The sequence below is a fragment of the Melanotaenia boesemani genome, chromosome 18 (genome assembly GCF_017639745.1).
Source record: "Melanotaenia boesemani isolate fMelBoe1 chromosome 18, fMelBoe1.pri, whole genome shotgun sequence".
Classification (NCBI taxonomy): domain Eukaryota; kingdom Metazoa; phylum Chordata; class Actinopteri; order Atheriniformes; family Melanotaeniidae; genus Melanotaenia; species Melanotaenia boesemani.
Window position 1 is genome coordinate 20,149,136 of NC_055699.1, and position 15,395 is coordinate 20,164,530.

Here is a 15,395-nt window from a genome sequence, read left to right on the forward strand (position 1 = left end):
GAATATTGAGCTGTTTGCGGAGAACCACCAGGTTTTTGAGGGGGCATATTATACCTCCTATAAGAACATTTAGACCCAACAGCACTATGTTACCATAACATCTCTCTGTACCACTGTACAATGTAAATATTTCAACATTAAAGCGTGGTGCAACATGTAAAACACGATGCCACATTGTTTTGCCTCTGTTTAGAGACGTCTTTATGTGAAAGTCTGTATAAAATTTGTGGACAAAATTAATAAAATACTACACTCACACCAGCATATTTATCTGGGAACACAGTAACAGACCCACATTACCATCTAGTACTCATTAAAATGGCTTATTTTAAAAGGTGATTAGACTTAATGGATATTTAAAACTAATCCCACAAAGAGTCACTCACATATTACAAAGGAGAGCACAGGTGAAGGCTGATATCTTACCCACCTCGCTGTGGAGGGCTCCTTTCTGTTGATGCTTAAAACAGCATGAGGAATTTTTACCTAGACATTTTGTTTTTGCAGCCTCCTGTTGGTACAGTTTTCTCTGGTGAACTGGAAGCTGTAAATTCCTTCTAGATGTGGATGTGAGTGTGAACGCGAATGCATGTGTTAGAGCTGTGATTGAGTGCTGACTTGTCTAAGGTGACACCCTTCCTTACACCCAGTATTTCCTGGGCTGGGCTGACCCTGAATGAGCAGAGTGTTAAAAATGGATGGGTGTTCTGGAAATGCACCACAGAGCTTCCAGACAGATGTCTGGACTTCAGCCCAGATGTCTGCTGAGCATTTCATTCTGCCTGAATGGTATGTCTCACAGCTTCAACTTCAGGTGAAGTTTTTATAGCCATGTTGGTGTTTAATAATGGCTTTCGCTTTACAATGGGAGTCTACTCACACACAGAGGCAGCTTAGCATTGACTTCCAACTATCATGTCAGAATTGTGGAGTCAGAGACATGACAACAGGTATGGTTTTCATTTATTGAAGGATCTGCCTTGTACAGTTCAGAAAAGTTTTTTAATCCCAAATAGGCAGTTCAGTTTGACAACCTTCTCAGTGAACACAGTAAAGCACAACAATAATGGAAACAGATTAGCATCTGACACCTGAAAGTTGCCTCATACAGCCGCTTTGAGATAATCAGGTGATGACATCCACATAAAGATACATTCCTATTGAGAACCCTGACAGCAGAAGGAATAAATGAATTAGAGTAATGCTTTCTTGTCCTGGATAAAAGCATCATAATGAAAATCACTGGAAAGAGCATGGCTGGATTGACTAATAATTCCTCAGATCTTCCAAAGTGAACAGATGTCATTTAAATGGAAACCATGAATTCTGGAGCAGACTATGACAATGCTGTTTAGACTCTTTATTCTATCTGATCAGCTTGCAGACATAACCGACAACACCCAGCAACACTCTCTAGCTCAGTGTTTCTGTCCTGCATGTTTTAGAGGTATCCTTCTTTAACACACCTGTCTCAAATTAATGGCTTGTTAGCAGGCTTACAAAGATCTTGACAAACAGTTCAATTAATCTTAATCAGATGTGCTGGAGTTGGACAGAACTAAAACATGCAGGGCAGTGGTCCCCAAGGATCAGGATTGAGAAACACTGCTCTAGCTCATTCTGGGGGATGCCAAACTATTCCCAGGCTAAGGAAATTAACCAGACTCCTCTGCAGAATCACCACCTTATCATGGTGGAGGAGTTTTTAGCACCCCCAAGGGCTGTGCTGTTGGGAGCATTAGCTCCTGGAAGGGCCCAGGAAAATTTGGTCTCAAAAGAGGGATAGGCTATTGGGACTTGGAACCCCAAATCTTCAAACATTTAAAGTCTGACATTTTCACCTGTTAAATCTGATTATTTTTCTTTCATGATAATTTCATGAATTGTAGTGAGACTGTTTTGTTTCTGGGTGGTTATTTTATGTTCACATGGGTAATGAAGAAGTGGGTATTTATGTTCTTTTTGCACGGTTTATTTAAGATTTATGACTGTTTTACAAATGTCTGTGGAATTTTCAAGATTAAATCCGCTGTTGCATACATTTCTCATATGACGAAATTCATATGGGGTCTATAAAATTGACCAGTTCATAATACAGTATGAGGAAAGTCATACACAAGACTTGTAGTTTACTACCCTGCAAGTCCAGCATGTAAATTCTGCTGTTGTCAGTGGCTGTCTCTAAACTGTGTGCATGCAAAGCCTTGGGTTGGGAAAGATCCATAGTTTCCATTAAGAGTAATTCCTTGTCTGATCATTTGCTGAGTAAACATACAATCCTTCCAAGTGGCCCATTATGAACAAAGACAATGCCAAGCTGTTTAAAATCAATTCATCAAAATAGGTTAATGTAAGGTAAGTTAGTATTCCAGGCTACAGAAATGCACTGTATGACTTTTCTTATTAAAATGTTTCTGGAAACTGTATACATTGTTGTTTTCCCATGATTAAGGGATTTTCATTCTATAGCACAGGAAATAAAGCTTAGACTGTTTTTATAAAGTCTTCAGAATGCTTTTTTTTAATTGTGTACCAAAGAGGTGTTGTTGCACATTCATCTCATCAGTCTTACAGTGTAAAGAGTTCACAGTGAGAGAAAAAGATCTTCGCTAAAAGATCTACTTCTAGTAGAGGTTTGTCTTTGCATTTGTATTGATTATTAATCAACAGCTACTTTACTGTAGCTTAACATATGCTCATTGGCCATATGTTGGACAGCCCTTTTTCCTTTAGAACTGCCTTAATTCTTAAATGAAAATCTCCCACTCCACCATATCCTTAAGCTGCTCTATTGGATTGAGATCTGGTGACTGTGGAGGCTGTTCAAGTCCAGTAAACTCATTGTCATGTTCAAGTAAGAAGGTGGCGATGATCTGAGCTTTGTGACATGGTGCATTATCCTGCTTGAAGTAGCCATCAGAAGATGCTCCACTGTAGTCGTAAAGGGATGGACATGGTCAGCTACAATACTCAGGTAGGCTGTGGTGGTTAAACCATGCAACACTGGAACTAAATGGGCCAAGGAACCCCCACCATTACACCGGCAGCTTGAACCTGAATCCTGCTTTTCCAATTTTCTTTGATCTAACTTTGCCAGGTCAAAAGAGACTTAAATACCCTTTCTTCCTCATTTGCTGTGTTCAGTTACAAGTTGTCTTGACACCAGGGGTGATGTGCAGTGAGAAATTCTTTTGGGTAACTTCTCTGTCAAACTATGCAGCCTTAATCTGCAACACAGTGCAGCTGCTATCAGTTCCGCCCAGTTCAACTATTATGATTGGCTCTGCTTTTTCATTTCTTGCTAATGTGATTGGCTGTCCCCACTGTCACACACTGTTCAGAACGCTAGAGGTGCTAGCTAGCGGCAGAGAGCGTTGTTAGCTAGCAGCAGGAAATGTTGCTAACAGCGGTCATGTCTTCAGTCTTTACTTCAGGAGCAAAGAAAAGAAATTGGTATTTTGTTTGGTATAGAACCCTGCGAAAAATGGATCATGATCATTTTCTCATGTTTCCAATTAAAATGAGAATGATACTGATGTAAAATTTAATATTCCCTTTTTTATTTTATTCTTGCTTTTTTAATCCCAGCTGGGAAATTCTTTCTCTGCATTTAACCCATCCTGGTTGCTAGGAGGAGGATTTGGGGTTGAGGACCTTGCTCAAGGGCCCACAGTGGTTTACCTTAGTTGCCAGTCTGGGGCATGAACCAAAGTTCTCCAGACCCAAGCCCACCTCTGTAACCACAAGGCTACCAACACACCCCTAAATATCACAAATACCCTACACCTGCAATGAGTCAAAATGACCACATATAGATTCTTTTTTTCTAAATTGTTACAATTATTAAGGATTTTGATGCTCTGAACAGAGGTCTTTAAATCACAACACTACAGAGATGATTAATTAGGATAGCCCAGCCTACTAAACACATTTAATAAGCAAAAAAAAAAAAAAAAAAAAAAAAACACCTACATTTCACTTTTATGTCTCTATCATTGCAAAAAAACAAGCCTTTGTTGTGTGTTGTGTATTAGAGAACATGTATTTAAAAGTTGTAGTTACGCGACTGCAGAACCACTTGTTGATGACCCTCTGACCCTTTGCCTTTAACTCGTACTACTTTAAAAAAAATATACGAAGACAAAGACTTTAAAAATGACCCCCTGTTTAACTTTCTACATTGAGAAAGCAGAAAGATTCAAGAAGTGTATTGAACAATGCGTTTCCAGATATTTAGATTTTAATGTGACTTTCACTGTGTTCAAAGTGAAACTGAGTTCAGCTTTTTTAATTAAAGAAATGTGGAAACCATGAACCTTTCAAAATAAACAAAATGTTCCCATTAAGTAGCAAAGCAGGGGTATACTTATGTTAAAATTTAAACACCTTCTATTTTGATGCCAATGCTAGGGGTTATTGCTGCCAATTATGGATGCAAGGGTGCACAAATAAATGCTAACATATTCAGTGAGCTCTCAACATTGATTATCACGTTTTGCACAGGGGCCCTGAGTATACTGAAAATATAACAAGATGCAAGTCAGTTACAAGTACTCTCCATAAAATATAAGAATAAAAATTATGCACTAAATCGTAGATTTTTTTTAAAACACCAATGCCCTCTTACAACAGGGTTGCTGCATTAAAAAGCTGTTGTTGATCTTTACCATTAATGTCATAGCTGATTGGTCGCCAGCTATTTGGTCTAATGGCTGCATGACATGGTTTATACCCCTTAATTATAGCTAGATTATTGCCTGCCTCGGCTCTTCTGGAGAAAGCCAGGGTGTGGATGAGCGCTGTCAGCTCTTTCTGTCTGAAGTCTCTGAATTTCAGCTTCATTGGTTGTTAAGTGCAACATATGGAATGCCTCTTCCTGTCCTTGCACTTCTCCCAGTCGAATAATCAAGCTATTCTCAGAGGCCTGAGATTGTGGCTGACCATCACAGCAAACTGTGTGGCCTGTTCATTGTTGCTGATAAAAATAGGCAAGACTTCCACTGGTTTCCTGTGCTTACAAAGGGAAATAATCATCTGAATCTGCTCAGTAAATAGTGTTACAATTCCCTTCCTAATTACAAGCATATTATGCTTGCGCAAGAGATATTTATGGTCAGAATCTACAGCATCCTTTCGTGTCAGTGAAGTTGCTGCATGTGTTTAATATTCCAAAAGGTCCAATGAGACAATAAAGGGAAGATGAATTGGATGTATTTCTGTTTCATAGGTATTACACTGCAATTGTATCTTGACTGAGACAAGGGAGAAAAACAAGATGTGACAGTCCCAGTGGCCAGGCTAAATGCTGGCAGAGGCCTTGTATGTATTCAAGGTTGACTCTTCTCCTTGGGGACCATTAGTTACAACCTTTGAGAAGTACTGATTGGAAGAGGAGGTGCTCTGCATATCAACAGGAAGAAGCATCCCCTGAGGTTGGTAGGCTGGTGAAGGTGTAAAGAGGAGCTGATGAAGGGAGGTGGTGCAGAATGAATGAGAGCAAAGGGGACTATGCATTAAATAGGGGAAGAAAGATTACATATTCACAGAGGAATGGTGGTTTAGATGCATTAAGATGCTTTAAGTGGTTGTACAGGTGAGAGATCACAGGAATCAGAAAATATAAATAAATAATATTCAAACAGTAATTAAAACTGAAGTAAAACGGAGAATATTTATGTCAAAATATCATATTTAAAAGTTCCCATGAGTCCCAAATCTGTTACAACTAATATGTTTAATTTAGACAAAAATCTACACTCTTGTGTAAATAATTTAACTATTTGCATGAGTGTATAGGTACCATATATCCCTCCAAAAAGAATAACTACAATAATTTACATATATCTCTTTTTTTTTAAACAACAATCTGTAAACATCTGGAACTGGGGAGACCTTTCTCCTTTTTATTTATTTTTATAAAAATGTTTTCATTCTTTACTAAACAAAAGAAATCAATACAGCATAAATTTCAAACACTTAAATGAAAAGGAGCAGAAAGCAGAAAATGTTGAATAATCTGCCTCTCCATTGTTGGTCCACTCTGGCCTGATAGAGGATTCAGTCAGCTGACCTGGATCCGTTGTTTACTCATGTTCCAAATGTTTTCTGTGGGTAAAAGTTCTGGACTGCAGATAGAGCCATGCTGTTAGAATAGATGCAGTATGTGCTGAAATATGCAAGGCTCCCACTGAAAATGACATTATCTGGTAACCTGTGCTTTCAGTGTTGAGTCTTTCCAGATGTGACCATTATTACTTCAACAATAATTTTCACCCCAAGCCTCAACCGGATGGGGTTGAATAGACAGGAATGAGAGGAAAATAAGCACAGAAGAAAAAAGAGAAACAAAATGTCCTATACACCAAACAGCCACTTTATTAGGTTCACCTTGCTAGTACCAGGTTGGACCTCCTTTATCTTCAGAACTCCTTAATTCTTCATAGATTCAACAAGATCACACTGTTGCTGCATTTAAAGCAGGATGGATTCATGCTTGGTGATTTCTAACCCTACTATCTGAATGTGGAGCTGCAATCAGAACTCATCAGACCGGGTGATGTTTTTCCTTCTTCTGGTGTCCAATTTTGTCTGTGTAAATTGAACCAGTGCTTATTGGACTTCCTGTTGCCTTTCTATCATCTCCAACCAGTCTGCTCATTCTCCTCTGACCTCTGACCAACAAGGCGTTTTGGTCCAGACAACTGCTGCTCACTGGATATTTTCTCTTCTTCAGACCATTGTCTGTAAATGCATTGAGTTGCTGACATGTGATAATTGAACAATGACTTCCAGAAGTGCTCCTGAGCCTATGTTTTCCATGTCATACACAGTTTTTGTTGTTGTTGTTGATTTTATATTGAGGAGCATTATTCAGAAATCCCAATTTAGGAAGTCGCCCCCCCCCCGAGACTTTTGAACTTCTTCCCATCTTTACTTCTGAGACACTCTGCCACTCTAAGGTGCTCTTTTTACACCCACATCAGTTACAATATCTTTCAGCAAATGTTTTCTTTTAGTACCACTATCTTTTCCATTCTAACTCTTTTTTTAGACATGTTGTCTCACATTAAAAACTTGCTATCCTTACTTGTGAATCTCACTTGTTGTGATAATGTATTCCAAAGAAAGAGAATAAAAAAAGGAAAAAAGGTAAACATTTTCTCCTTCCAATGAAGCAGCCTTTAATGAAGTAGTTCTGATATGTCTTTTCACCAGTAGCTGTTTGATGCTTTTTTTCTTCTCTCCAGTGATTTAATCGGGCACAGTTATGCAGTGTATGCATGTCCAGACAAATAACTATCAGCTTGTCGTTAAGACATGTTCAACTAAAGCTTTCCATGGCAATGAAATAAGGAAGAGCAAAGCCAGTTGGCACTGCCTTTTTGCTCAGCAGAGATGTAACCTAATGAAGACGACCACAGCCAGGGACCTGCACTGCTGCGCTGTGTCACAGCTGAGAGGTGAAATATCACCTCTGCAGGGGCAAACTGAATCAAACTATCTACCACAAACCCAAAGACCAAAGAGTTTGGAGTGTATTGGTTCATCTATCAACACCATCCCTCTCTTAGAGGCAGCACAGGCAGGAAAAGCCATTGCTCACATTTTTAAACAATAGCCTGTCCATCTTTGTCATCCAGCACCTGCAGAATAACTTCACTTCAAATGTCTTGAGAGAAATCGGCAGAATGTTGGATTTTCAGGTCAATCTTAGAAAATGGCTGGACTGGCTGTCTTTGAGGTTTTACTTAAAGGAAGCGGGTCCCTCGGTCCCTCTGCTGTGTGAAGTTAAATTATAAGAAATGGAGGCAACAGTAAAGAGCGGGTCAACATATTGATGGGGCTGCAGCTCTCTAGAAAGCATTGATTCGAAGATGGTGTGAAGACTTCTATGTGAAAAAAGTCTTCTATAAAAGTACCATGAGTCATGGAGGTTATCTCGCATCTCAGAGAAAAGCATGCACAGTAGTAACATGCTGGGATGAGCCGACTCTTTCACGCTGCTTTTAAATAATATCCAACCCTTCCCACTTAAACTGCAGGGGGGGGATGCTTAAACCTCCAGCAACATCCAAAATATGTTGCTGAAGTTTCCAACCTCCCGTCTACATTAACCCTCAGCAAGGCAGAAATGTATGATATACCACAGTCTTTGCATGATTCTGGTTAAATTTACCTGGATATTATGTAAATTCAGACAAAACAGACAATATATCTGCTCAAGCACAAATAGACTGAATATCAGTCTCCAAATCTAAAAATGTAAAGCAGCTTTTCAGAAACGTTCTTGCAACAATGAAAAAACTGCATCTTCCTTTTTCCTATATATATATATATATATATATATATAGAGAGAGAGAGAGAGAGAGAGAGAGAGTCTGTCTGTTTGAAGGTGAACCAAGATATTTTTCAGGCCAAACTAGGTCTCCTTTTAATATATCCTGTATCTGCTTGATACATACAAGCAGATACAGGATATGAAACTTTAAAAAAATAAAATAAGTGCATACCAATCCCACACAGGGTATTATAATGATTATAATTGTTAGAAATTAAAACTTCAGATAAATTAGAATTTAAATTAATTACTGAATAAAATCCATTAATTTAACTCTTATTTTTTCTGTAGTTCAGTTCTTTTTCTAAATTTAAGTAATTCTAAGTAAATAACTGAAAATTTGATTAAATAAAGGAAATAAAGTTAAATTTAATCTATTTAAATGGGTTAGATGGTAATTAATTTCTTTAATTGATAATTCCATTAATTTAATTATTTTCAGTTTATTTAATGTAATACATTTAACCCTTCTAAGCCCAAATCAAGAAAAATGGGGACAAAAGTAAATTTTTTTGGCCCTTTAATGAAATATATATATATAAAAATATTTAAATAAGTTTTTTAAATTAAGCTTTTTTTACCGTGTGATCTGTCAGAATTATTGTAAGGCATTAATTATTATTATTGAATCCACCAGTGGGCAGAAGACCAGAATCAGAGTGTGTACAACAGGGTTTTGAGCAAAAGTTTTACCAGAAAATGATGCAAAAGGTCTCAAGAACTGTTTATAATAAATATGAGACATATATTAAAGGGTCAAATGTAAATGTAAATTTACATTCAAGACACTTGGATTGGTCAATGTTTTAATTATTAATTGTATAATTAGTAATTAGATTACTAATTTATATTATATTTTATTTTGAATTAACAATAAATAAATGATAATGTATGAAAAAAAACGGGAATTAAAGTAAAAATTAAACAAACGTGTAGAAGCTAAACTGATTATAAAAAAGAAAAACACAAAAATGAGAAAAAACAATAAAACAAATCCCACAGCCCACAACACTAAAAACTCCAATTGATGCTAAAGAAAAGACAAGTGTTTTCTGATGGTGTTAAAAAGTTTCGCTTCTTAGCTCCAGCAAACCAGATGGAGGCCAAACAAAGGAAACCTGCCGAATTGTGTTGAGTCAGATGAACCATTTCTCTGGGTTGTTCTAGCAAAAATAATACAGATGATCATTTGTCAGTGTGCTACGTCACATTAGCACAGTTAGCACGCTGCACTCACAGCCTACTATGATTCAGTGGTGTTATATGGTCTGCACACACTGAACATGTTTTAGCTAAAATCATCACATATCTGTCATTGTGTTGCATGCAGTAATCTTATAAGATGCTTAAAATCACACAATGTGCAGCCGTATTCAGGTGACTGAAAGCAGCAGAAAAAACATTGCTTGAATTATTAAGTAAAAAAAAAAATATTTTCTACACTTAGTGCCATACAGCATTGGCTCAAACCTAGAATTCAAATCTAAAGGCAGATATGGAGTTAGAAGATGACCAATTTGGACAGCATTACAATTCAAACAAAATCTTCTAAAATAAATAAATAAAATGGCCTTTTGTTGAATTTCCCACAACTAATGAGCAGGCAGCCAGTGATAACTTCTGAAATACACATTGTTTTTATTGTTTTTTTTCTTTTAAAGTTTGACAGGATAATAAAATTACAACAGATATTGTGCAGCAGTGGGTCTCAATATTTTATCTTTAGCTATAAATCCAAGTTAGTGACAACTTTGTTTTGTAACCATGCCGCCATGCCTGCAAACATACACTCCAGCAGTGATAAATTTGTTAGAAGAACTAAACAGACATGACAGTTTACATTAATTAATGTACAGAATTACTACATAATAAATATAATTCTTGGTGTGGCATTGCTAACTTATCTGTTTTCAAAATGGTTTCCATTTTGGCCAGCACATTTTATGGAAAAAATAAAGATAATCCTGTTAATGACAATTAACACTATTTTAAATGTTAGATTCCAGTTGTTGTCAGTGTGTAAACCTCTTAGGGATATTAGAGTAAGTTTTCAGAGCTGGGATTATTTATTTTCTTTTGAAAAAATGTTCTTTTAATAATGTCATTTGCACCAGACGTCAGGACTTCTTCAGTGGACACCTTCATGACAGGGGTAGAAAAGATCCTTAAAATAATTAAGAGGCTCAAATATAGAATTTTCTAGAGGATTAAAGTCAAGAGAGGGAGGATTAGAAAGCAAAGGGTTAAAGTTCAAATGACAAAGAACAAGATGAGGAAGATGCAGAGCCAGATGTGTGCTATCTTTTTCTGTGGGCCAAAACAAAGACACTGGGTTTTAAGTTGTACAAATCAGAAAAAACAGAAGATAGCAAAGCAGATGTTTACCAGGAAATACATCCCATCAATTATATATATATATACACATCTGTCGAACAACTGTTAAGAGGAGACTGTGTGAATCAGGCCTTCATGGTAGAATATCTGCTAGGAAACCACTGCTAAGGACAGGCAACAAACAGAAGAGACTTGTTTGGGCTAAAGAACACAAGGAATGGACATTAGACAAGTGGAAATCTGTGCTTTGGTCTGATGAGTCCAAATTTGAGATTTTTGGTTCCAACCACCGTGTCTTTGTGCGACGCAGAAAAGGTGAACGGATGGTCTCTACATGCCTGGTTCCCACCGTGAAGCATGGAGGAGGACGTGTGATGGTGTGGGGGTGCTTTGCTGGTGACACTGTTGGGGATTTATTCAGAATTGAAGGCATACTGAACCAGCATGGCTACCACAGCATCTTGCAGCAGCATGCTATTCCATCCGGTTTGCGCTTAGTTGGACCATCATTTATTTTTCAACAGGACAATGACCCCAAACACACCTCCAGGCTGTGTAAGGGCTATTTGACCAGGAAGGAGAGTGATGGGGTGCTGCGCCAGATGACCTGGCCTCCACAGTCACCAGACCTGAACCCAATCGAGATGGTTTGGGGTGAGCTGGACCGCAGAGTGAAGGCAAAAGGGCCAACAAGTGCTAAGCATCTCTGGGAACTCCTTCAAGACTGTTGGAAGAGCATTTCAGATGACTACCTCTTGAAGCTCATCAAGAGAATGCCAAGAGTGTGCAAAGCAGTAATCAAAGCAAAAGGTGGCTACTTTGAAGAACCTAGAATATGACATATTTTCAGTTGTTTCACACTTTTTGGTTATGTACTATACTTCCACATGTGTTAATTCATAGTTTGGATGCCTTCAGTGTGAATCTACAATGTTCATAGTCATGAAAATAAAGAAAACTCTTTGAATGAGAAGGTGTGTCCAAACTTTTGGTCTGTACTGTATATATATATATATATATATATATATATATATTATTTATTAATTTATTGATTGATTGATTTTTAATTAGTTAAACACTGGCATAAAATGCAGTGGGTTCCTCTGCATCTCCAAAATAACTGATTGCTTTAAGAAATAACACCTACAGTGATGAGCATAGTAAAAATACAAATAAAATAAAACATTTATGTTACATGTTAAAAATTCAGTTTTTTGTGACTTTTTTAAAACTGTTTTTGTATTTTACCAGATGTTTTATCAGATTTTTTTTAGATAATTTATTCATTCAATAAATCCTTTGTGATTAAAAACAAGGGAATCCTGATGTCCACTCTAGTAGGCATTTTGTAAAATTTAAACAAAATAATTTATATACCCACGTGGACAAAATTGTTGGTACCCTTCGGTTAATGGAAAAAAAAAGAAAAACTCACAATGGTCACAGAAATAACTTGAATCTGACAAAAGTAATAATATATAAAAATTCTATGAAATTTAACCAGTGAAAGTCAGACATTGCTTTTCAACCATGCTTCAACAGAATTATTCAAAAAAAATAAACCCATGAAACAGGCCTGGACAAAAATGATGGTACCCCTAGCAAAATAATGTGACCAAAGGGACACGTTAATCCAAGGTGTGTCCACTAATTAGCATCACAGTGGTCTACAATCTTGGAATCAGCATATATATAGGGCTACAGGTAGTCACTGTGCTGTTTGGTGACATGGTGTGTACCACACTCAACATGGACCAGAGGAAGCAAAGGAAAGAGTTGTCTCAGGAGATTAGAAAGAAAATTCTAGACAAGCATCCGGATTCTGTATATATATATTTATATAATATATATATATATATATATGTGTGTGTGTGTGTATAAATGTATAAATATATGTATGTATGTATATATATGTGTGTATATATATATATTTGTGTGTGTGTGTGTATAGCAAAGAATATATATGTGTGTGTATATATATGTATATATGTGTGTGTGTGTGTGTATAGCAAAGAATATATATGTGTGTGTGTATATATATATGTATATATATATATATACTGCATATTGCAAAGAATGTATATATTCTTTGAGATTTCTTGTTTTTGACCAACACTTAATCTACTTTTTTTTTTATTAGATTTAATAAAATTTTAAATATTTATTTGTTTCCATGCTCTCTAATTCCCTTCCAACCACTGCTTTGGGTTTGTGACATCCTAAGCTGAGACTTAAAAAGCCACCCAGTGCAATGCACAATGCAACACATTGTGGGGTTGTAGGGGTGGAGGGGGGGCAGCTGACAGCCCAGAATGAATTGACATGCCTCTGAGAGGTTGTTCTCTAATAACATATCGATCCAACAGGCCTGATATGCAAAGTATCTGCCAGTGAGTGTTGCTGGCGAGGTGAGACAAATGCCCCCTGAACCTCTTCGACCGAGCTGTGTTGATTAAGGAGGTATTAGAGCCCATGATCACATTGAACCAACATGTCAGGTATTCCACAGTCAGTCATGTCAGAGCCCGTCCTCATTAGCAGGTATTTATTCCATAAGCTGAGACAGGTTCACAAGTCACTTTTATTAATTACAAAAATTCAAGATTCCATTTTTTTTTTTTACTTTTTTTTGACACTCTTGCTAATGAGATCATCTGTTAACAATGCTGCAAAATGTGATAAATATACATGTTTAACTGGAATGTTGTGGGCTAACAAAAAGGCAGATAAAATCTATAAAGACATTAATGGTAACAAAAACAAGAAGAGGGTTATCTAGCAAACATGTAGCATGGTATGGTCTGGTGCAAATCACAGAACTGAATACATCTGAGAATATAAACAAAGATTGTCAACTAGTCCAGAGTCCACATAAGAAGCAGCATTAGTTGCTATGCTGCAAACAAGTGGAACAAACTGCCAGTGGAGATTAAACCTTCACCAGATGTAGTTTCTTTAAATCCAGGTTAAAAGCCTTTTTTTCTTGTGCATGTGTACATGACATCTATACTCTTAACTTGGAGACTCATGCTTGCTTTTAATCATTTTAATTTTATTCTATATGATTTTCAATCATGTTATAATTAAGTTTGCAAACCCTTTCAATGAAGTCTCAATCTGACAATCTAATGTTCTACATAAATCACACTTTTTTGTATTAAATGTGCTATATAAATGAAGTTGCCTTGTAATGTAGAGTTTCAGTAATTGGTCCAAAAGATGTAAACCTTTTATTGAAGAGAATTTTTGGTGTATTTACTGAATTGTGCTGTGGACCAATACCCCACATCCCCCTTCTGATTTGGTCCAAAGGAAGAAAAGCTGAAAGACTAAGTGGTCCATGAAAAGTGGTATTGACAGGTACATTCCTCACTCAGCAATGTCCTCTGAAAAAGGTCAGACTAGACACTCTACAAGGCTACTTTAAATGAGACCGAGGTTGTTGAGTGTGTTACTACTCGCTAACTCGATAGCCAATACCTGCCCAGATTTGTGCTCTTAGATGTGGCAAATGGACCAAATATGGCAGCAAAAGAAATTCCCATTCCATGTAGCCCCCAACTCATGAGGATTGATTGGAGTTTATTGTGTCATTTTTCAAAGCAGAAGTTACCCATAAGGCTCACTTTAAGACATGCAGGGTTCTCAGCCTGGTAATGCAACAGTCATGGGGCACAACAGCATGGAAACATGGGAAATGTTAGCAAAAATGTCCACAGTGATTTTTATATATTTTATTTATTTATTTATTTGTGCTGTCTCTTAGGTTTTCTTTGGTCAGTTGTCCTGGTGTCTTCATTAGCAGGGTCAAAGAGACAAAACAAAGAGACAAGGAGGCTGGCTGGAGACAAATCTCTTTAATGGAACATACAGCTGACCCAGTGCTCACAGCTCCAATAATCAAAGACAAAAAGCAAAGAAGCCTTGAACAAGCGCATGAAAAACCTCATGTTTTTGACGTTGATCCCTAAAGAACATACAAACTTGATCAAGTTCAGTCAGCCTTTATGGCACCAGGTTGACACATGGTCAGGACCTCATTGCCAGAGTTCAGTTCTTAGTTTTAAACTATGCTTATACAAAGCTGGCTTCTCAAAAAAAAAAAAAAAGAAAGAAAGAAAAAATCATCCATGGATGTTCGGCTGTTTATAATTTAATATGACCAACAGACTTTAGTGTGAACAGTCTACAGCCCTGAAATGACCTGCAAGCATTAAGGGTGCCATGTCATTATGTGTTCTGTTTATGGCAGTAAATATGGATGCTACATTTGTTAACACATATCAGTTTTAAAGCTGTTGTGCTTTTACATTCAACAAAATTTTGATATAATACTGTTTCATCCATTGTTTGATCTTACCTCCTCCAGCCTCCTCCACGATGATGACATCTGCCTCACTTGGAGGAAATAAAAAGTATGAAATGCAGCATGACCCTTCAGACTGAGGTTGTTTTGCAAAACATCAGATATGTATCTGAGTTAAGGCCAAATATGAAAGTGGGCTGGGTTGGATTTGAAAAAAAAAGTCCTTTTTAGACTGACACAGAAAGGAACAACAAAAATGAAAAAAAAATAAAAAACAGAAATGGATCAAATGTCGGATTTCTATTGGCATTTAATTACTTGCTAAAAAGAGTTTTTATTCTTTTAGAATGAGCCATTTGAGCCATTCATCACAGCTACTTGCTATGAGTCCACATACATGGTAGCTGCCATGTTTGT

General features: G+C 37.0%; 1 long non-coding RNA gene across 1 annotated transcript; it reads left to right on the forward strand.

The window, feature by feature from the left end:
- Positions 1–5,233: 5,233 nt before the first annotated feature.
- Positions 5,234–15,133, forward strand: LOC121628939. Its single transcript, XR_006008302.1, has 3 exons — positions 5,234–5,432; positions 6,444–6,553; positions 15,042–15,133. It is a non-coding gene; the product is annotated as an uncharacterized LOC121628939 (long non-coding RNA).
- The last annotated feature ends 262 nt before the right edge of the window (positions 15,134–15,395 follow it).